The sequence below is a fragment of the Thalassophryne amazonica genome, chromosome 6 (genome assembly GCF_902500255.1).
Source record: "Thalassophryne amazonica chromosome 6, fThaAma1.1, whole genome shotgun sequence".
Classification (NCBI taxonomy): Eukaryota; Metazoa; Chordata; class Actinopteri; order Batrachoidiformes; family Batrachoididae; genus Thalassophryne; species Thalassophryne amazonica.
Genome location: NC_047108.1, coordinates 128,019,680 through 128,043,629, shown reverse-complemented (window position 1 = coordinate 128,043,629; position 23,950 = coordinate 128,019,680). Strand labels below are relative to the sequence as shown.

The following is a 23,950-nucleotide window of genomic DNA, read 5'->3' as shown; positions in this document are numbered from 1 at the left end:
AAGTGCCTTGGGCCAACTGTTTGTTGTGATTTGGCGCTATATAAATAAAATTGATTTGATTTGATTTATTCAAGATTTTTTTTTTTTTACCGATGACGAACGATGCATAAAAAAATTTAACTGGGCTGGATCCGGGCCTGTTAGACATGTGTACTTGTACACTACAGACGCTGTAAGCTCCAAGAGTTTTTTGGTACATCTCATTTGTAAGTAGATGTATACTGATTTTCTAAACTTGCACCGTTCAGAGAGGAGGTAAAGACCGAGTAAGCAAAGAAGTCTTAATAACATTCAGTATATCGTCTATGAAACAAGACTGAAATGCTCATTCAGGAACCAAGAGAGCAGGTAGAAGACGATTAGCTGCTTAATGATTTTGTTTAGAGCTATGGAATTAATTAGTGCAAAGTTTCAGAGTGGTTCTTTTATAGTACACTGGTGTGAGGGAAAGAATGAATTAAAAGTACTTGTGTAAGAAAATAACATTTATTTATTTATTTGTGTGGAAAAAGAACAAACTCCATGTTTGAGTAATGAAAAAGGTCAAATTGAACTTTGGGAGTCATTAGTTTGCTCATTGTACAGGTAAGAAATTAAGTTTTAATGGGACACCGCAGTCTCGTCTGAACCTTGTGTGATATCGTGGGATTTGACCACTTATGGGGACCTGCGCTCTATTAACAGCACAACTCCACACAGATAAATGGTGCACTGTTTTGTTTTCAGGTGCAATCACCGAAGCAGTTGCAATTTTTTTTTTTTTTTTTTTCAGTTCCCAGTGGACAAGAAAAGGGAGATGAAAGACGTTGTGTCAGTAAGTGTTAGCCTACACAGCTAACCAGAGTAGCTCCGTTCTCTTGTCTGCAAAACCGCTTCGACACGTTTGTGCTCCGGGTCATAAACTCGCGTCAAGCAACCCAGTCCAGTCGAAGATTCGAGCTTCTCTACTATGGAAACCACCTGGACAACTGAGAGCCTACACAGAAACAGTCATAAACAAACTGCAACACATGTCCACTTTCCCAAAGCATCATAATTTTTTCTTTGCATTTCCAACTTTTTTTGCGTGTAATTTGCGCAAAAACCCACTGAAAATGTCATGGTTGGTCCCACGGAAGTAGAGAAATTACATCATATGCATCATATTTTACCCCTTTAGTGCCCGCCCTCAAACGAGACTGTGGTGCCCTTAATTAACTGATTAATCTATGACCACCAAGACGAAATGTCATTCTTCTGTTACCCTCACCAGGGGTGCCACGTGTGGGTGGAAACTGGGTCAGTTGGCCTCCCAGCTCTGTGTCATGGGGGTCTAGAAAGGCCCTCTAATTTATAAATTACCTGACTGAACAATTTGTCAGAAGTACATATTTGTGAAAGTGTTATGTAGCATTTAAAAATGTCTTAAAAGTTAATATGCATATGTGAATGAGCATTTTTTTTCAGTAAATGGTTTTGGGGAGCATTAGCATGGCTAAAACCCTTCAGCTTCTGGGGGCTTTTCCTCAGACTCCCCCAACTACAGCCCTCTTCCACCACCACCACCATTTTAAGCATTTTTCTTTATTTGCCTCGCATGTGCCTGGAAGCTCCTCACAATCTAACCATGTCATTTAGGTTCTTCAGACTTTTATCAGTAAATGCTTCTGGGGAGCATTAGCATGGCTAAAACCCTTCAGCTTCTGTGGGGCTTTGCCCTCTGATCCCCCAACTACAGCCCTCTTCCACCCCCACCACCACCACCATTTTAAGCATTTCTCTTTATTTGCCTCTCATGTGCCTAGAAAGTCCTCACCATCTCATTTTGGTCCTTCATACTTTTTTCAGTAAATGGTTCTAGGGATCATTAGCATGGCTAAAAACCTTCATGTTATTTGCACACTAAATAGTCACTGACCTCATGGGCTGTCAAGGTGCACGCTGCATCTCACTTTAGTGTTGCCGGTTTCACTGTTGACTTAACATTTACCATTTTCCAGTGGGTTAAAGAGATGATCTGAAGTTTATACTGATCAGCAAAATATTTGTGATTGATTGGTATTAGTGGTGTCACGATGAAGTCATAAAGGGAAGTCATGTTTGCAGGATTTGCATCAGGCCTTTGCTGCCTTTTGTTATCTTTTTAGCTTTTCTCAGCATAGGGATCGCAAACAATTTTATTCTGCGAAAAATAGTTCGGTATGTCATAGGTCACTTGGGAGGAGCTCGGAGTCAAGCCGCTGCTCCTCCACGTCGAAAGGAGTCAGTTGAGGTGGCTCGGGCATCTTTTCCGGATGCCCCCTGGACGCCTCACTGGAGAGGTGTTCCGGGCACGTCCCATTGGGAGGAGGCCCCGGGGAAGACCCATGACACGCTGGAAGGACTACATCTCTCGGCTGGCTTGGGAACGCCTTGGGGTTCCCCCGGAGGAGCTGGGGGAGGTGTATGTGGATTGGGAGGTCTGGGCGGCTTTGCTTGAGCTGCTGCCCCCGCAACCCTACTCCGGATAAAGCGGAAGAAAATGGATGGATGGATGGATGGATGGATGGATGGATGGATGGATGGATGGATGGATGGATGGATGGATGGATGGATGTCATATTACCACAAGATTGAAGCATTCACACACCTCCAATACACATACACACAGCAGCCCTGAGCTTCACAATATTATTTTCTGTTATTATTTCGCTTTTCCACGAGGTTGCCTTTAGCCCTTAAGCAGATCTTCCTCATTATTCACTCCAAGAACAGTCATAGGCGTTATAAAGATTACTATGACACTACAAGAAGACTTCCTGGGATAATGGTATAATTTTCTATCTGGAGCATGACTAAACTACATAAGATGAGCTTCTGAGTGTAGCGGACAAAACGCACAGGACACTAACAACATCAAGCCAATTTGTGGGTCCAAATGATTCTGTCTTTGCAGAACCAAATCATGTTTTTGTTATTGGCTGCTCAAACATTATCATATTTCAGCATTCATCCATTTAATGATACAACCCTTGATTACTGCAAATTACTTTGTCCAACAAGGCGTGCATCTACCCCACTGTGAGTTTGACAAGCGTGTCAGTAGTACAGGCCGAAGTGTTTCAGCGTGACAGACGGAGTAAGAGTCCAAACGACAAAACAGCTACAAGAAGCAAACACAGCAGTCAAACGGAGGCTGAAGAAGGTTACGTTAAGGAGGCGAAAAGTACGAAGGGCGAAGAAAATAAAATTACATTTTAAGCATTTCTCTTTTGTATAAAATAATCTCGAGTCGCGAAAAGAACTGTTGCACCTCTTCAAATGCAGTAGGTAATTCTCCAGCGTGGTCGATGGGGCGGGGTGGGGGTGGGGGTGGGGGGGGTTCTGTCACACTCTCATTTCTGTGCTTGCTGGGGTCTTGACTATTTGATCAATAAACCAGTGTTGCCGCTGAATAACCCAGCAGAGGCCTTTGCCCAGTGTGTCGCTGCAACATAAAGCAGGTTCCAACGTCACCCCTCCGCCGAACACTTTCACCACTTATGATATTGATGCATTTTCCTGGACGGAGCCATAACCACACCACTCTAAGAGCACTGCAATCGCTTAGACGGACCGCCGCATGCTGTGCCTGTGATGTGGAAGAAGAAGAAGGATTTTTTATTATTCATAAAGACAGATTCACATTCACAACAGCAGCGCAGACGTTCAGCTGCAAAGCACATAACGTGCCTTGAAATGTGAACCTTCGGGGATAGTCCGGTTGCTATTGAGGTTCAAAATGAGTGTGTAGGGGAGGAAAGGCCATGAAGCCATCAGAGAAAGTGGGATAAAGGTTCTTCACGTACTAATGCTCTTCATGCACCGCTTACAGATTGACTGATCTGTATTCATGCCATTGCTTGACTTTCATCTTGGCACATCACTTTGAATGGAAAAATGCCTTCTACTTGGGCTGTCATTATTTTCCTTTTCTCCTGAGCCAATTAGACAATTCCACTCTCGGGTCCATGTTCGACTGCAACTCCTGACCTCATACATACGCCCTCAGAGGAGTCATATAATGCACCTTTTCATTAAGTAAACATAGGTCACCATGTACCTTAAAAAACAAAAATAAAGGTGCTATAAATGACATTTTAATCATTCCTATAACAGCCAACAACTGTTTTCTATGTAAAGATGTAGTTGCATAATAGCATCCTGCTCAGACAGTGAAGCAGCACTCCTTCTGTGTGTGTTGTCATCTGAGCTTTTCTTTTCCTTGTTTTCAAGGCTCCACAGACTACGTGTTTAATGCAAAAGATTCCTGCTCTGTGAAACAACTGCCCCTCCCACTTAGCACTGTGCATTCAAAATGGTGACCAGCATGAATATTCCAGAAATTCTTTTCCCTGAACAAACAATATTCAGAGACTAAAATGATCTGTGATCAAACATGTGGTGGGATGAACATCAACAAAGATCTGACTTTTCCTCAGCGTCAAGTCAAATCTTGGGGCATGTGCTGGTGTACAACACCACAGATGCACCCTGGGTCCTGGATGACAACCCACGGTGTGCGGACCCCTAAGAAAAACTAAATCAGCATGTGAATCCATTACCAAACCCCCTGTGGTGACCCAGAGCAAAAGGGGAGAAGGCTGACAAAATCTCATCAAATGGGATTCACTGTAGAACAACTGCAGTGAGTTTACAGGTTGTTCAATCAAGGTATTAACATCTTTATTAACTGTATTTATTTTAACCATAATAATGATTATTTATTCTAACATTCTTCTTCGTCTTCTTCTTCTTTGTCTTTCAGCTGTTCCCGTTAGGGGTCGCCACAGCAGATCAATCGTTTCCATCTCACCCTGTCCTCTGTATCTTCCTCTGTCACACCAACCACCTGCATGTCCTCTCTCAGCACATCCATGAACCTCCTCTTTGGTCTCCCTCTTCTCCTCCTGCCTGGTGGCTCCATCCTCAGCATCCTTCTCCCTATATATCCTGGGTCCCTCCTCTGCACATGTCCAAACCATCTCAATCTCACCTCTCTAACTTTGTCTCCAAACCGTCCCACCTGAGCTGTCCCTCTGATAAATTCATTCCTAATCTTGTCCATTCTTGTCACTCCCAAAGAGAATCTCAACATCTTCAGCTCTGCCTCCTGTCTTTTTGTTAGTGCCACCGTCTCTAAACCATACAACATAGCTGGTCTCACTACTGTCTTGTAAACTTTCTCCTTCACTCTTGCTGATATTCTTCAGTCACAAATCACTCCTGCCACCTTTCTCCACCCACTCCACCCTGCCTGCACTCTCTTCTTCACCTCTCTACCACACTCTCCATTACTTTGAACAGTTGACCCCAAATATTTAAACTCATGTACTTTCACCACTTCTACTCCTTGTAACTGCACTATTCCACTGGGCTCCCTCTCATTCACACACATGTACTCAGTCTTGCTTCTACTGACTTTCATTCCCCTTCTCTCCAAAGCATATCTCCACCTCTCCAGACTAGACTCAACTTGCTCTCTACACTCACTGCAGATCACAATATCATCTGCAAACATCATAGTCCATGGGGACTCCTCCTCTCTGATCTCATCCGTCAACCTGTCCATCACCACTGCAAACAAGAAAGGACTCAGAGCTGATCCTTGGTGTAATCCCACCTCCACCTTGAATGAGTCTGTCATTCCGACTGCACATCTCACCGCTGTCACACTATTCTTGTACATGTCCTGCACTACCCTAACATACTTCTCTGTCACTCCAGACTTCCTCATACAATACCACAGCTCTTCTCTTGGCACCCTATCATAAGCCTTTTCTAAATCCACAAACACACAATGTAACTCTTTCTGACCTTCTCTGTACTTCTCCAACAGGATTCTCTGAGCAAACATTGCATCTGTAGTGCTCTTTCTCGGCATGAGACCATATTGCTGCTCACAGATCTTCACCTGTTTTCTAAGCCTAGCTTCTACTACTCTTTCCCATAACTTCATGCTGTGGCTGATCAGCTTTATGCCTCTGTAATTACTGCAGCTCTGCACATCACCCTTGTTCTTAAAAATAGGAACCAGCACACTTCGTCTCCACTCCTCAGGCATCATCTCACTTTCCAAGATTTTATTAAACAATCTGGTTAGAAACTCTACTGCCATCTCTCCTAGACATTTCCTTGCCTCCACTGGAATGTCATCTGGACCAACTGCCTTTCCACTCTTCATCCTCTTCATAGCAGCCCTCACTTCTTCCTTACTAATCTCTTGTACTTCCTGATTTACTCTCACCACATCATCCAGCCTTTTCTCTCGCTCATTTTCTTCATTCATCAGCTCTTCAAAATATTCCCTCCACCTTCTCAGCACATACTCCTCACTTGTCAGCACATTACCATGTATATCTTTTACCACCCTAACCTGCTGCACATCCTTTCCAGCTCTGTCCCTTTGTTGGGCCAATCGGTACAAGTCCTTTTCTCCTTCCTTACTATTCAATCTTGTACAGCTCACAATATGCCTTTTCCTTCGCTTTTGCCACTTCTCTTTTCACCTTATGTCACATCTCCTTGTACTCCTGTCTACTTTCTTCATCTCTCTGTCTATCCCAAAACTTTTTCACCAACCTCTTTCTTCTTATGCTTTCCTGGACCTCTTCATTCCACCACCAAGTCTCCTTGTCTTCCTTCCACTGTCCAGATGTCATACCCAGTACTGCCCTAGCTGTCTCCCTCACGACATCTGCAGTACTTTTCCAGTTGTCCAAAATTGCTTCCCAGTCTTCCTTCTTCAGCTTCCGCCATGTGATCCTTTGTTGAGCTCTCACTCTCTTCTTCTTCTTTACCTCTAAATTCATCCTACAAACAACCATCCTATGCTGTCTAACAACACTCTCTCCTGCCACCACCTTACAGTCTCTGATTTTTTAGCTTGCATCTCCTATAAAGAATGTAGTCCACCTGTGTGCACCTTCCGCCACTCTTATATGTTACCCTGTGCTCCTCCCTTTTCTTAAAGTAGGTATTCACCACAGCCATTTCCATCCTTTTAGCAAAATCAACTACCATCTGTCCTTCCCCATTCCTATCCTTGATACCATATCTACCCATTACTTCCTCATCACCTCTGTTCCCTTCACCAACATGCCCATTGAAGTCTGCTCCTATCACCACTCTTTCATGCTTGGGCACACTCTCCACCACCTCATCTAACACAATCCAGAAATTTTCTTTCTCCTTCATCTCACAACCTACCTGTGGGGCATATGCACTGATGATATTCATCATCACTCCTTCAATTTCCAACTTCACACTCATCACCCTGTCAGACACTCACTTAACCTCCAACACACTTTTAACATACTCTTCCTTTAAAATGACCCCAACACCTTTTCTCTTCCTGTCCTCACCATGGTACAACAACTTGTACCCACCGCCGATGCTCCTGCTCTTACTTCCCTTCCACTTGGTCTCTTGCATACACAATATGTCTACTTTTCTTCTCTCCATCATATCAGCCAGCTCTCTCCCCTTACCACTCATACTACCAACATTCAAAGTCCCCACTCTCATTTTCACACTTCTAGTGTTGTGTGGGCCGCTGAAGAGGAGGTACTGCTGGCCCACCACCACCAGATGGCGCCCTGCTTGGAGTGCGGGCTTCAAGCACGAGAGGGCGCCGGAGCCACTGGGAGTGACAGCTGTCACTCTTCATCAGCACCAGCTGTTACTCAGTCAACTCATCACCATCTCCATAAAGGCCGGACTGCAACTCCACCTCCTCGCCGAGAAATCAGCTACCATTCAGGTAATTTCTCTGCTGAACTAAACACTGACTTATAGTCTGAACTTCTTTGCAGCCGTTTTCCTGTGGTGTTGCCTTATCTGTGGGATTGGCGTTTGGTGTGAACAGCGACGGCTTCGCTTCACACCCCAACCAGATAAGTGGTTAGACAGGAGCTGCACAAGTGTGTTATTGGAGGTGGAGGTGCTCCCTCCTTAAAGAACACAGACTGTGGGATTACTGAGTGTGCGAACTCGCACTCATCAATACTGTTTCTGTTCTCTGCCAGCAGTACTGGGTCTGACTGCTGAAGACAGTTGCCACCTGGGGCGCAGGGCTTGGCGGCTCCGGTGTTCTTCAGATCCGTTGGTGGTGGAAGCTGTGTGGGATCCGGCTCTTTTCTCGCCAGACGTCTTCTATCTTCGAGCCTGCCCACACGTCACCTTGTGTATAATTGACATTCCACCATATTGTTATTGTCTGTACTTCGTTGTCGATTCACAACATTAAATTGTTACTTTTTGGCTTGTCCATTGTCCGTTCATTACCGCCCCCTGTTGTGGGTCCGTGTCATGACACATTCCCAACAGGATTTCTCGGCCAATCGTCATGGATCCCGAGGGGCGTCAACCATCGCTTGAACAGCCAATGGAAGAGCGAGGTGCACAGGCGCCAGCAGGAGGCGTGTTAGGTGAGCTGCAGCACATCTTAAGCGCTTTTACTGCTCGGTTGGACTTAGTCACCGAGCAGAGCATTGTTCTCAATCGAAAGATGGAGGCTCTCACCGCCCAGGTGGAAGCGCATGCTCAGGGCGCTGCTGCAGCACCTCCTCCTGCTGACCGAATGCCAGAGACAGACATTCCACTGGTCGTTCAACGAACCCCCCCACCTTCCCCTGAAGCATACATAAGCCCTCCAGAGCCGTACAGAGGCTGTGTGGAGACGTGCGCGGACTTCTTGATGCAGTGCTCGCTCGTCTTTTCACAGCGTCCCGTCATGTACGCGTCAGACGCTAGCCGGGTGGCTTACTTTATAAATTTGCTTCGAGGAGAGGCACGCGCCTGGGCTACGGCGCTCTGGGAGCAGAATTCACGGCTCCTAGCAATTTACAATGAGTTTGTGAGGGAGTTCCGACAGGTGTTCGACCACCCTCATAGAGGCAAGACCGCTTCAAGCGTGCTGCTGTCGATACGACAGGGGTGTCGGAGCGCAGCGAAGTATGCAGTCGACTTCCGCATCGCAGCAGCGCGAGCCGGCTGGAATGCTGTTGCGCTCCGCGCCGCCTTTATAAACGGACTGTCTCTGGTTCTTAAGGAGCATCTGGTGGCGAAGGACGAGCCGCGGGATTTAGACGGGCTTATCGACCTGGTTATACGGTTAGACAACCGATTAACAGAACACCGACGGGAGCGAGACGAAGGGCGTGGTCAGGCACAAGCCGTCCCTCTTCCTCCCGGGTCCGAAAGGGAGCCGACTTCCCCACGCTCCACAGCCAGGGCTCTCCACGTGACGACAGCTCCCCCTGCTGACGTTGCTATGGAAATGAGCAGGGCCAAAAAGCGATCAGATCAGAGACAAAGGAGGCTGATTCATGGAGAGTGTTTTCTCTGCAGCTCAACCGAGCACCCACAGAGAGAATGCCCCAAACGGTCAAAACAGCAGCACTCGTCCTTAGAGACTGGGCTAAGGGTGGGTCACAACACCCACGCGGGGAAACCCCGAAGATCTGCACGAATCCCAGTCACGATCCTGAGTGGGGATCTAACCCTTCACGCCCCAGCACTGGTGGACACGGGGTTGGAGGGGAATCTGCTGGATAGCAGATGGGCAAAGGAGGTTGGGCTCCCTCTAGTGGCCTTACCGTCACCATTGTCGGTGCGGGCACTAGATGGCACCGTTCTTCCACTAATCACACACCAGACACAGCCAGTGACATTGGTGGTGTCTGGGAATCACAGGGAGGAGATTGTGTTTTATGTAACACCTTCTACCTCCCGAGTGATTTTGGGTTTTCCATGGGTGTTAAAACACAATCCCCGGATTGATTGGCCGTCTGGGGTTGTGGTTCAGTGGAGCGAAACCTGCCACCGGGAGTGTTTAGGCCATTGATTTGATACCGGGCGCTGAGTACCCGTCCAGCAGGCTGTACAACCTCTCACGTCCGGAACGCGAATCAATGGAGACCTACATCTGGCCGGGTTAGCTGCCGGGTTGATCCGGAACTCCACCTCCCCGATGGGTGCTGGTTTCTTTTTTGTGGGCAAGAAGGACGGCGGACTCCGTCCATGCATTGATTACAGAGGGCTGAACGAGATCACGGTTCGCAACCGATACCCGCTACCTCTGTTGGATTCAGTGTTCACGCCCCTGCATGGAGCCCAAATTTTCACAAAATTGGATCTTAGGAATGCTTATCACCTGGTTCAGATCCGGGAGGGAGACGAGTGGAAGACGGCATTTAACACCCCATTAGGTCACTTTGAGTACCTGGTCATGCCGTTCGGCCTCACCAATGCGCCCGCGACGTTCCAAGCGTTGGTTAATGACGTCTTGTGGGACTTCCTGCATCGGTTTGTCTTCGTATATCTAGACGATATACTCATCTTTTCTCCGGATCCTGAGACCCATGTCAAGCATGTACGTCAGGTCCTACAGCGGTTGTTGGAGAACTGGCTGTTTGTGAAGGGCGAGAAGTGTGAGTTCCACCGCACTTCTTTGTCCTTCCTGGGGTTCATAATCTCCTGCAACTACGTCGCCCCTGATCCGGCCAAGGTTGCGGCGGTGAGAGATTGGCCCCAACCAACAAACCATAGGAAACTGCAACAGTTCCTCGGTTTTGCAAATTTCTACCGGAGGTTCATCAAGGGCTACAGTCAGGTAGTTAGCCCCCTGACAGCCCTGACCTCCACAAAAGTCCCCTTCACCTGGTCGGATCGGTGCAAAGCCGCGTTTAGGGAGTTGAAACGCCGGTTCTCGACTGGTGCAGCCCGATCCCAATCGCCAGTTTGTAGTTGAAGTGGACGCCTCTGACTCAGGGATAGGAGCCGTGCTATCCCAGAGCGGGGAGTCCGACAAGGTTCTCCATCCATGTGCCTACTTTTCCCGCAGGTTGACCCCGGCTGAAAGGAACTATGACGTCGGCAATAGGGAACTTCTTGCAGTGAAGGAGGCTCTTGAGGAGTGGAGACACCTGTTGGAGGGAGCATCGGTACCATTTACGGTTTTCACGGACCATCGGAACCTGGAGTACATTCGGACCGCCAGGCGTCTGAACCCCAGGCAAGCCCGCTGGTCGCTGTTCTTCGGGCGTTTTGACTTTCGGATCACCTACCGCCCCGGGACGAAAAGCCAGCGATCTGACGCCCTGTCCCAGGTGCATGAAGAGGAGGTCAAGACCAAGCTGTCAGACCCCCTGAAACCATCATCCCCGAGTCCACTGTCGTGGCCACCCTCACCTGGGACGTGGAGAAGACCGTCCGGGAGGCCCTGACACAGGGCCCTGACAGGTCCAAAGGACAAATTGTACATCCCACCAGAGGCCAGGGCTGCGGTCCTTGACTTCTGTCACGGTTCCAAGCTCTCCTGTCATCCAGGGGTGCGAAGGACCGTGGCAGTGTTCCTGCAGCGCTTCTGGTGGGCGTCTATGGAAGCCGACATCCGGGAGTATGTCCAGGCCTGCACCACCTTTTGCCAGGGGCAAAGCCGACCACCACAAGGCCCAAGGCCTCCTCCAGCCTCTGCCCGTGCCTCATTGCCCCTGGTCTCACATCGGCCTGGACTTTGTCACGGGCCTCCCGCCGTCCCAGGGCATGACTACCATCCTCACGATAGTGGACCGGTTCTCCAAGGCGGCCCACTTCGTGGCCCTCCCGAAGCTCCCGACGGCCCAGGAGACTGCAGACCTCCTGGTCCACCATGTCGAGCGTCTGCATGGGATTCCATCGGACATTGTCTCGGATCGTGGTCCTCAGTTCTCCTCCCAGGTCTGGAGGAGTTTCTGCAGGGAACTGGGGGCAACCGTCAGTCTCTCGTCTGGGTACCACCCCCAGACGAACGGGCAGGCAGAGCGGACGAACCAGGAACTGGAGCAGGCCCTCCGCTGCGTGACCTCCGCACACCCGACGGCCTGGAGTGACCATCTGGCCTGGATCGAGTACGCTCATAATAGCCAAGTTTCATCTGCCACCGGCCTCTCCCCGTTTGAGGTGTGTTTGGGGTACCAGCCCCCATTGTTTCCGCTAGTGGAGGGAGAGGTCGGGGTGCCCTCGGTCCAGGCCCATCTGAGGAAGTGCCGTCGGGTGTGGCGTACCGCCCACTCTGCCCTGCTCAGAGCCCGGACGAGGGCTAAGGCCCATGCAGACCGCCGGCGTTCCCCGGCCCCTGCATACCAGCCCAGGCAGGAGGTTTGGCTATCCACAAAGGACATCCCCCTGCAGGTGGAATCCCAGAAGCTCAAGGACAGGTACATAGGACCTTTTGCCATAGTCAAAGTCCTCAGTCCATATTTCACGGATCAAACCCTACCACACGTCGACTCTCTGCACCCCCGGACCGGCGCCGCGTCCTGCCCGGATCATAGATGGAGAGCCTGCCTGGACCGTGCGCAGGCTCCTGGATGTCCGTCGAAAGGGCCGGGAGTTCCAGTATTTGGTGGACTGGGAGGGGTATGGACCCGAAGAACGCTCCTGGGTGAAGAGGAGCTTCATCCTGGACCCGGCCCTCCTGGCCGACTTCTACCAGCGGCACCCAGACGAGCCTGGTCGGGCACCAGGATGCGCCCGTTGAGGGGGGGGGGTCCTGTTGTGTGGGCCGCTGAAGAGGAGGTACTGCTGGCCCACCACCACCAGATGGCGCCCTGCTTGGAGTGCGGGCTTCAAGCACGAGAGGGCGCCGGAGCCACTGGGAGTGACAGCTGTCACTCTTCATCAGCACCAGCTGTCACTCAGTCAACTCATCACCATCTCCATAAAGGCCGGACTGCAACTCCACCTCCTCGCCGAGAAATCAGCTACCATTCAGGTAATTTCTCTGCTGAACTAAACACTGACTTATAGTCTGAACTTCTTTGCAGCCGTTTTCCTGTGGTGTTGCCTTATCTGTGGGATTGGCGTTTGGTGTGAACAGCGACGGCTTCGCTTCACACCCCAACCAGATAAGTGGTTAGACAGGAGCTGCACGAGTGTGTTATTGGAGGTGGAGGTGCTCCCTCCTTAAAGAACACAGACTGTGGGATTACTGAGTGTGTGAACTCGCACTCATCAATACTGTTTCTGTTCTCTGCCAGCAGTACCGGGTCTGACTGCTGAAGACAGTGGCCACCTGGGGCGCAGGGCTTGGCGGCTCCGGTGTTCTTCAGATCCGTTGGTGGTGGAAGCTGTGTGGGATCCAGCTCTTCTCTCGCCAGACGTCTTCTATCTTCGAGCCTGCCCACACGTCACCTTGTGTATAATTGACATTCCACCATATTGTTATTGTCTGTACTTCGTTGTGCGATTCACAACATTAAATTGTTCCTTTTTGGCTTATCCATTGTCCTTTCATTACCGCCCCCTGTTGTGGGTCCGTGTCACAACACTTGCCCAACATCTAGTTTTCTTCTTCTCCCACTGTTTGTGGAAACATTCTCCTCCTCTTCTTCGTCATCTTCACCCAGCAGTAGCCCAATTTCCACCGGCACCCTGTTGGGCAACAGCACTGGTGGCGGACGTTGTTAACCCGGGCTGCGACCGATCCGGTATGGAAACTCGATTCTTAGTCTGCATAGTTGGGTTGGCTTGTTTTACGCCGGATGGCCTTCCTGACGCAACCCTCCTCATTTATCTGGGCTTGGGACCGGCACTCAGAATGTACTGGCTGCACACCCCATGTGGCTGAGTTTTTATTCTAACATTATTATTATTATTATTATTATTATCTGGCACTTATTCTGAAATTATTCTGGCAACCACAGTTGACAGTTATTTTTTCTTTTCTTCCAGGAGTTTGTTTGCTTGTTTTTGTACAGTGTGAAAAAGCAAAAATAAATAAAAAATAATTTTGGGACAAAATGACCCCTTTAAACTCAGCCATATTGTGCCACCTGCTGATTTAAGATCAGGCCAAAAGGCTGCTGAGCAAATGTGGCCACATTACAGCACATAAAACTTAAAATATTTTCCCTCCCCATTTTGCATCACTGATGCCATAAAAACATAAAATAATGTTATTATTGTAATGATTAATAACACTACAAAACCTGCCTTTTGGTGCTGTGGTGGCAGCTCAGATATTCTTCTTTGTGCTATCTTTCATAACAGTAACAGCCTGCTCGCTCGCCGGTGTTTTTCTGGTCTACAGTGAAATGTTGTATCAATAAAAGAAACAAGACAAAGACAGAGGGTCTGAATTATTGAAAGCCACCGTAGTTCGGCTGAGGTTCTAATCTCCACAGTGCAGTTAATTTAATGTTGGGGTTTTTTTCCTGTTTAGGATTCAACCTGCATTGCACCATCCGTCCCTGCAAAGACCACAGACAGTGGAACAGACCAGCAGCAACTGAATGAGTGATCGGGTGATGCCAGAGCTCGCTGCCAACTTCCAGATGTGATGTGAGAGAAATAATGTTTTCAAAAACCACCTTTATCAATTCTGGACCACACACCTGAAGCAGCAGCTGACAATGAATTTGTTATGAGGCTGTGTACAGTGAGGATGTGCTGTAACTTGTATCGGTGCTCTGAAGTGAACATCGGTCTGTACGTCTCAGGCAGGCAGTGTATCAGCACTAAATGTTCCGAGCAGACAGCGCAGAGCTGATCTGAGGAGTCATTCATCTCAGTGAATCAGCCGTGTGTCCCGTTCGTGCACGCCGCAGGTGACTTCTGCGCCGCCACACGTTCAGTCTTGATTGGAGCAATCAGCCAGCTCAAGATTTAACAAATCGGGCGATAACTAGAGAGGCTCATTATCGCTCAGCAGCATCAGGGCAGAGAAGTTCAAGTCCCATGCTTCCTAATTAGTCCTTCTTATTTTATCACAATCAACTTGAAACCACTTTTAGGATACTCAGACGGCAGCAAGAGGTTCAGTGGGAGTTCTCTTTGCATCCATCTGTCCAGGTGTCCATCTGTAAACTTTTTGTTTCCGCACAATAACTAAAGAACGACTTCAATAACTGAAACTTTTCTTTGTGGTTGCATTGGGGGAGGCTAGAGTAAGGTTCCTTTCAGAAACAGGGGTCCCCCATGATTCGGTTTGTCTACCTTGGGCACCATCTTGATTTTCATTTTTGAGTATTGTCTGAAGAACACCTCATTTGATTGAAACCATTTCTTAGTAATGAATTTAAGGAGGCTACAGGAAGGTGCCTTTCAAAAATGGGGATCATCGGTCATCCAGTATGGTCATCTCAGGCACCATCTTGATTTTCATTTCCGTGCAGTAACTAAAGAGCGTATCATCTGATTGAAACCATTTGTTGATGGTATATTGGGAGATGCTCGAGCAAGGTTCCTTTCAAAAATGGCCATCAGTCTTTATTCAATCTGGCCATTATGGATGCCTTATTGATTTTCATTTCTGCCCAATAAGTAAAGAACACTTCATGCAGCTGGTCTACTCTGTTTCCCATCAGACGTCCTTGAACACCTTCCACTGTAGTTTACAAGATGGGATTCTTTTGCGGAATGCCTGTGTTTCCAAAACTAAATGTACCTGAGACTTTATACCATGTGCAGTGTTATTGTGACCAAGTTGATTGTATTTTGTTTATCACCAACATTCTCATGTTGATGTTAACCCAGTGTGGATCTCTGCTGGATCTGCTGTGGTGACACAGAACAAACAGGAACATCGTAAAGCAAAGCGAGGTCAATACACCACATACCTATAGTAACATGGTAATCTTTTGCTATCCAAATAGACCACATAGCAGCTTTAAAGCACTAGTCTTTCACTGTAGAGGTAATTTCCAGACTTCATTACAACCTCTAATATAAAACTATACACCAGGGCCATATGCGATGCTTTATGTTGTTTTTGTTTAAAGGGGAACATTACACAGTGAGAAATGCAATACTTTCCTATAAGAAACATACCAAAGAGCTGATATTCCACACTTTTTACACTAGTCCCGCAAGTACATACCTTTAACATTTGAACTTCGCACTCTCCCGAGTGCCCCCGGGCCGCCAGCTTTGTAGAATATCTGGGTATTTCCTGCTCGGCGCTGATGTCATTGATGAAAGACTGTACATGAGCTGGTGTGACCAAATAAGGAAGTGGGAGAGGTCACGGGGCAGAGGGTCATCTCTCTTGTTTGAGGCACCATTTCAATATGTCTTTCTTTGACTCCGCTGAACTGCGAGGCTGATCTTTTTGTAGTCTTCTTGCAGCGCGCGGGCCCATGTGGTTACAAATGAACTGGTCTGGTCTGTGATTGTGCAGAAAACACTGGAATCCATGGAAGCCGAGTTTGAGACAGAGGATCATCCCAATCCTCGGGACATCGTAGCATATAGTCACCAGCTGAGGTGGTCTGACGACAAGAAGAAGAAGAGGAAAAATAACCAGGCAGAAGGCAGCGGGTGCCGCATCAGCCGCCACAAACAGGAATGAGCAGATCGAAGAAAGTGGGGAGGGGGGCGCCACTGCACCCGCTATAAACGAGTCTCCTCTGGTAGATCCGGAATCTATTCCAGCCAGGAGCATGGACGACTGGATTCAAGTCTGGGATGGCAAAGATGCTGAGACAGAAACTTGGCACCTGAAGAACATTCTTCGGTGTAGATGCAGAAATTTTAGGCTGATGCCAATGGTGTGTTTCACATGCATGCAAACGGACCTTGAATTCAAGCTTCACTTGTTAATTGGCCACAAACACCCCGCGTCATGCCCTGTGTTTTACAGCACAGCAACAGAGACTTCAATTAACCCTCTGGGGCCAACGCCATCGTATATGACAGCTGAGACCAAGTTTTACTAAATTATAAATAACTTTTTAATGATATGAGATAGAAACTTACTTTTTTTGCTGAAAAGTTAACTCCGTGGACTTTCGGGCCAGCCGTCCACCATCTTTGTACTCCTCATGGAAGCTGTGTGATGACGTGCGCAATGTGAGTGTCCAATCGGAATTGGTTCACCGTCACATGGTTTTCCAATATCCAATCATAGGGTAATTTTAGCTCATGTGATAAACCAAAGATTGTTTCTAGCAGTAATGTGTTACTAGTTGGCCTGTTTGAATAGCCCCCTGGGTGCTCCATTGAGTATGTACTATTGGGCTCCAAATGTGCCCTGCGTCATTACCCACGGCGATCAGTGAAAGTGAGCAGTGGGAGCAGATGGACAGCCTCTCATACACTCTCACGTGCTCAAACACAGAGTGTGTGACTTTCAGAGATGCTCCACTCCTCATTATCTGTGAATTATTATTAATTATTATTGGATAAGCTTGTGGCAAGTTCTCTCGCTCCGGCGTAAAACACTGTTTACCATATCAATGGAGTGGGGGGGCGCTCCTCAGAGTGTAAAGCCTGGGTCCCACCGAATAATGAAGGATGAATAATGAGCCACGCAGCATGTTTTCTTTGCTACCAGAGGGTTTCTTCAACTATCGTGGGACTTTCATGGCTCTGAGTGGCTTTTAGACACATTATCTTCACTTAACGAGGCTCCTCTCTGAGCGTGGCGCTAATTTCGAGAAGTTCAAAATTTAGCAACAACAGCGTGGTGCAGTTTGTGTACGAGTTACTGCGACGGCTTAGAGGCATGTGCGTGGTGCTTACGAGGCTGCTAAAAGCCCGTTATCCGTGTGCCTGGAAGCTACGCAGGACCTGAGAGGCTGTTTTTGGAGCGGCTGCCCTCTTGTGCACAAAATTCCACCTGCTCTGTGCGCTGGACTCTATATAAAATAATTATTTTGTAGTCTTGTTCTGCCAAACCTTGGATGCTGAAAACACCTCTAATCACTTCTGGAATCACAGAGGACTGTTTTTTCCTCTCTTTCCTGCTCCATGTGGAACAGCTTAAGGTAACTATTTTTAATTCAAATTCAAATTCAAATTTATTCATATAGCACATTTAAAACACAGCTGCAGCTGACCAAAGTGCATCACAATAATAGCAATACAAAAGTGTAAAATATTAACAAAGGAAAAGAATTTTAAAAAATCTAAAAATACAGAGCAAAATAGCAGAGCAAAGCATACACCACTTAGCCAGTGCTGAAAGCCAGAGAGAAGAGATGGGATTTCAGTCTGGACTTAACTGTCCCACAGACTCTGAGGACCTGACAGTCAGCAGAAGATCGTTCCAGAGTCGTGGTGCTGCGACAGAAAAGCCATTATCACCTCTGGATTTAAGCCTGACTTTAATGTTTTTATAGCTTGATAAAACAGTTACTAGCTGTAAAAGTATGTCTGTTCTATGTTGATGTCTGTTGTATGTAAAAATATGTTGATTTAATGTATTGTTAATGGATCACATGAGCTCCGCTGTGTGTGCGCACTGAGGCAGTGACTCATCATCACGCTTCAAACGAGCATTTAGGCAGAACGCCAGCTCACAAAAGAGTCATTTTTCAGTCAATATTGGACAAACACAAAGTTAAAATTTGGGTGACTGCGTGAAAGTGGATGTGTAGCCACGGAAGAAATAACTCCAGTGAAGCCGCTAAAAGCAGAGCAGAAGCTGTGCGGCAACACAGAAGGAGAGCACGCAAAAGACCGATTTTGAAGACAGAACACAAAGTTAAAAGTTGTATCAGGGCTGTACAGTGCGAGCGTTTTGCTCGCATATTGCGCCTAAAATTTGATTGTGCGAGGAAAAAAAATAAAACGGGTGCATGTGTGCGAGAATGTATGTCAACACTTTCATTCGCATTTTGATCCTAAAATAAATACAGTGGTCCCTTGCTATAACGCGGTTCACCTTTCACGGCCTCGCTGTTTCGCTGATTTTTTTTAGTCCAATTTTGCATGCTTTTTTTTACAGTGCATTGTGTTCCGCGGCCTCATCAAGCAGCCGCTCACGACACCACGAAGGGAGAGTACGCGCATTGTGTTCTGCCTGTCTGTTTATAAGAATCTTCTCGCCCAGAAGAAAAAAAGAGCGCCAACAACTACCCATAACTGTGTTCTACACTCGGAAAAAGACACCTGCAGCAAGGTGTGAGTCAGTGGAAAAAAACGTGACAGCGCAGCGGCACCAGGACGAAGAGGCGCAATCAGAGGAACTGTGAAATACTGGTCAGTCACTATTAATACTATTAATTACTATTAATAATTAATAACGTTGATCTTTAAAATTAAATTTGTTAGTTCTAAATGCCATTATAATTACACTCAACAAAAATATAAACGCAACACTTTTGGTTTTGCTCCCATTTTGTATGAGATGAACTCAAAGATCTAAAACTTTTTCCACATACACAATATCACCATTTCCCTCAAATATTGTTCACAAACCAGTCTAAATCTGTGATAGTGAGCACTTCTCCTTTGCTGAGATAATCCATCCCACCTCACAGGTGTGCCATATCAAGATGCTGATTAGACACCATGATTAGTGCACAGGTGTGCCTTAGACTGCCCACAATAAAAGGCCACTCTGAAAGGTGCAGTTTTATCACACAGCACAATGCCACAGATGTCGCAAGATTTGAGGGAGCGTGCAATTGGCATGCTGACAGCAGGAATGTCAACCAGAGCTGTTGCTCGTGTATTGAATGTTCATTTCTCTACCATAAGCCGTCTCCAAAGGCGTTTCAGAGAATTTGGCAGTACATCCAACCAGCCTCACAACCACAGACCACGTGTAACCACACCAGCCCAGGACCTCCACATCCAGCATGTTCACCTCCAAGATCGTCTGAGACCAGCCACTCGGACAGCTGCTGAAACAATCGGTTTGCATAACCAAAGAATTTCTGCACAAACTGTCAGAAACCATCTCAGGGAAGCTCATCTGCATGCTCGTCGTCCTCAACGGGGTCTCGACCTGACTCCAGTTCGTCGTCGTAACCGACTTGAGTGGGCAAATGCTCACATTTGCTGGCGTTTAGCACGTTGGAGAGGTGTTCTCTTCACGGATGAATCCCGGTTCACACTGTTCAGGGCAGATGGCAGACAGCGTGTGTGGCATCGTGTGGGTGAGCGGTTTTCTGATGTCAATGTTGTGGATCGAGTGGCCCATGGTGGCGGTGGGGTTATGGTATGGGCAGGCGTCTGTTATGGACGAAGAACACAGGTACATTTTATTGATGGCATTTTGAATGCACAGAGATACCGTGACGAGATCCTGAGGCCCATTGTTGTGCCATACATCCAAGAACATCACCTCATGTTGCAAGGATCTGTACGCAATTCTTGGAAGCTGAAAATGTCCCAGTTCTTGCATGGCTGGCATACTCACCGGACATGTCACCCATTGAGCATGTTTGGGATGCTCTGGACCGGCGTATACGACAGCGTGTACCAGTTCCTGCCAATATCCAGCAACTTCACACAGCCATTGAAGAGGAGTGGACCAACATTCCACAGGCCACAATTGACAACCTGATCAACTCTATGCGAAGGAGATGTGTTGCACTGCATGAGGCAAATGGTGGTCACACCAGATACTGACTGGTATCCCCCCCAATAAAACAAAACTGCACCTTTCAGTGAGTGTGGCCTTTTATTGTGGACAGTCTAAGGCACACCTGTGCACTAATCATGGTGTCTAATCAGCATCTTGATATGCCACACCTGTGAGGTGGGATGGATTATCTCAGAAAAGGAGAAGTGCTCACTATCACAGATTTAGACTGGTTTGTGAACAATATTTGAGGGAAATGGTGATATTGTGTATGTGGAAAAAGTTTTAGATCTTTGAGTTCATCTCATACAAAATGGGAGCAAAACCAAAAGTGTTGCGTTTATATTTTGTGTGAACGTTCTATTTTTATTTCTCAAACAAATGTTTGGGCCTGAAAACAGGTTGGTCTTATTTTTCTACTCAGGTTTGAACTTTGACAGTGTTTACACACGAGAGAAAAGTGAGAAAATGTTCAAGCCTGAGTGAGAAAAGTGTGTATTGAGGGGTTTTACAGCCTTAAAACGTCTAATAATTGTAAAAAAATAACGCTGGCCACTTCGCGGATTTCGCCTATCGCGGGCTATTTTTAGAACGTAACTCCCACGATAAACGAGGGACCACTGTATATCCCATAGAGAAAACCATTCCCACATCTGTACAAATCGACAAGTCTACAACTTAATATTTCCTTTTTTATCCTTCCCTTGTAAAATGTGACCGAGCGGGGAAATGTAGAGCTCTTGTGATGATGCAGTGACATCTCAACGCACACACTGCACTGATTCGCTATGCTCTGAGTCTTGGCTTGCGACTAGCTCGTGCCGTCAGATAAGCGAGCACTAGCATAGCAGCTACATTTACAACGAAAGGTGTGTGAGGAGACTAGAAAATGATTTTGTCGTACTTTCAAAGGAAACCCAAGGAACCAGAGGAAGGAACCTGGGGAGATGAGGAAAATGGTGAGGAGGATCAGGAGGAGATGGCAACAGGCAGTGTAAGTGGCAGTAGGTCTAGAACAGGGGTGGCCAAGTTCAGTCCTCGAGAGCCACCTTCCTGATACTCTTAGTTGTCTCCCTGCTCCAACACACCTGAATCCAATGAAAGACTCATTAAAAGTCTGCTAACGAGTCTTTCATTGGATTCAGGTGTGTTGGAGCAGGGAGACAACTAAGAGTATCAGGAAGGTGGCTCTCGAGTACCGAACTTGGCCACCCCTTGTCTAGAACTACTAGCAAAGTTCATAAATTCAGATCAGACTGGGTTAAGATCTTTCCGTGGCAAGTGCATGAGGATAGCATGATGTTTTGCAAATACTGCAGAGGAATACTGCTGTGGACCGTTGGTTTGAATGTAGCCAAGCGTAGCAGGCGACCTGAGTATAAAAAGTGGGACCGGGATGTTATGTGTGTGTGAGGGTTTAAAATAATACAAGAAATACACAGCAAAAAGTAATGGAATGGACAAAAGCAATGATGTAAATAACGATAGAAAAGGAAGTAAGGACAGAACACTCCAAAAACAAAGGCAACTTCATAGTAGAAGTTTGTGATGTGACGTTTGTGCAATAGCAGACAGAAATTGCTTTGATATGAAGACAAACAAAACGCATAGACCATTTTGTATATATTGTTCAAAATGTGCATTTTTGTTTATTGTTTGAACCTTTTTGTTGTACAGTCTTTTACACAAGACCCCAAATTACCTTTATAAAGTGTCAAAACAGTTATTATAGTTTGCTGTGTGTTTTGAATAAATGCGTGAAAATTATTTTCCGCTTTACTTTTTCCTTTCTTATTTCTTATTGTAAACCTTTATTACACTTATAAAACACCACTATAGCATATATATTCTGAAAGTACAGGTTGTCCTGAAAAAAGAGACATAAAACATGATTGTGGGATGCAGGGAGAGCTGTTAACAACAATAATGAAACATTCATGACAGGTGAGTGAACTGTCCAAAAAATGCCCTCAGACCCCAGAGGGTTAATGTACAGAAGTAACACTTGTTTGACATGGGCCATGTACAAAATTGTAATTCCAACAGTGGACATTGGCGCGTATGTACAGTCTTTCATCAATGACGTCAGCACCGAGCGGGAAATACCTGGATATTCTACAAAGATGGCGGCCTGGGAGCGCTCGGGAGAGCGCGAAGTTCAAATGTTAAAGGTATGTACTTGTGGGACTAGTGTAAAAAGTGTGGAATATCAGCTCTTTGATATGTTTCTTATAGGAAAGTTTTGCATTTGTCACTGTGTAATGTTCCCCTTTAAATATTCAAAGTGGTGGCTGAGGCCCCAAGGTACACAAGGGGGGTCCACAGACACATACCAGATACAGGCAATAACCAACGGAAGTACCCTTGGGCTAGACAGTGAACTCCAAACTGATCAACCTTGGGCACAGTGACCCCAAATCACCGGCCCTATGGGCCTTGTGGCCTGAAAAAGATTTGCTCTTTCTCTCCACATATGTCACAGAGGCATAAAACAGTCCATTTACGTATGCGGTCACTCGCTACGTGATGACACAATACAAATGTGAATTTTGCCAGAAATGTATCGAAATGCACATAGTGTGGCAGCATACTATAGAGCAACTGCATCACAAATGTGCATCTTGCTCTGTCTGTGAATGCAGCACAGCAGTTCAAGTCAACTCTGGGAGCGTGTGCTGGTGTCACCTGTCCATCTCCACCTCTTGAAAGTAACCATCTATCTGCCTCAGCCAGGTGAAGTGCGGGGGCCCCCTTGGCCTTAAGTAACCATTTGTTTGATACAGAGTCATATTCCACTGTTACTCAGCAGCAGTTTGAGAATATTCAAAACTTCTGCAAAGTGGCCCGGTGCCATATTTCCCCTGTTACATCATAACATGTTCTGTGTGACATTACATAGATGCTATTACAAGCAGAGAGACATACGGGGTGCACACACACAGAGGGGGAGGTGATAGTCTAGTGCAGGGGTGGCCAAGTTCGGTCCTCGAGAGCCACCTTCCTGACACTCTTAGGAATCCAATGAAAGGCTCATTACGAGCCTTTCATTGGATTCAGGTGTGTTGGAGCAGGGAGACAACTAAGAGTGTCAGGAAGGTGGCTCTCGAGGACCGAACTTGGCCACCCCTGCACTAGTGGTTAAGCGTTGTGCTTAAAACCAGAGTTCAGAGTTCCTCAGTTCAAATCCCAGCCTGACCAGAAAATCATTAAGGACCCTTGGGCAAGGTCCTTAATCCCCTAGTTGCTCCTGGTGTGTAGTGAGCACCTTGTATGGCAGCAGCCTCACATCAGGGTGCATGTGAGGGATTATTTGTACAGCACTTTAAGGCGTCTGATGCAGATGGAAAAGCGCAATATAAATGCATTTACACACACATTTCCACCTGTGCAAGTCAATGTGTTGGCTCACATGTACAGTAAGTTTAAATTTATTGTATGTACAGTAAGTTTAAATTTATTGTGTCCTCAATAAATGTATGTCCATGTTTGTTATTGTCCACATCAGGGGCGTAGGTTTGCATATGGACCATAGGGACAAGTCACAACCAATATTTTTGGATGGCAAAATAGTCCCTACCAATATTTAGCATTTTTTTTATATAACAAAATCATTCACTATTTTTTTTTGCGAACTCGATACTATAATTTTAGTCGTCA

At 46.8% G+C, this 23,950-nt stretch overlaps 1 protein-coding gene and 1 long non-coding RNA gene across 2 annotated transcripts in view; one reads left to right on the top strand and one right to left on the bottom strand.

Moving 5' to 3' along the window:
- syt6a (synaptotagmin VIa) overlaps window positions 1-23,950 on the bottom strand; it is a 216,889-nt gene that overhangs the window by 182,736 nt on the left and 10,203 nt on the right. The window lies entirely within an intron of this gene.
- LOC117513094 lies at window positions 1,442-22,424 on the top strand. The gene is made up of 3 exons (XR_004561454.1): window positions 1,442-1,452; window positions 19,407-19,413; window positions 22,293-22,424. It is a non-coding gene; the product is annotated as an uncharacterized LOC117513094 (long non-coding RNA).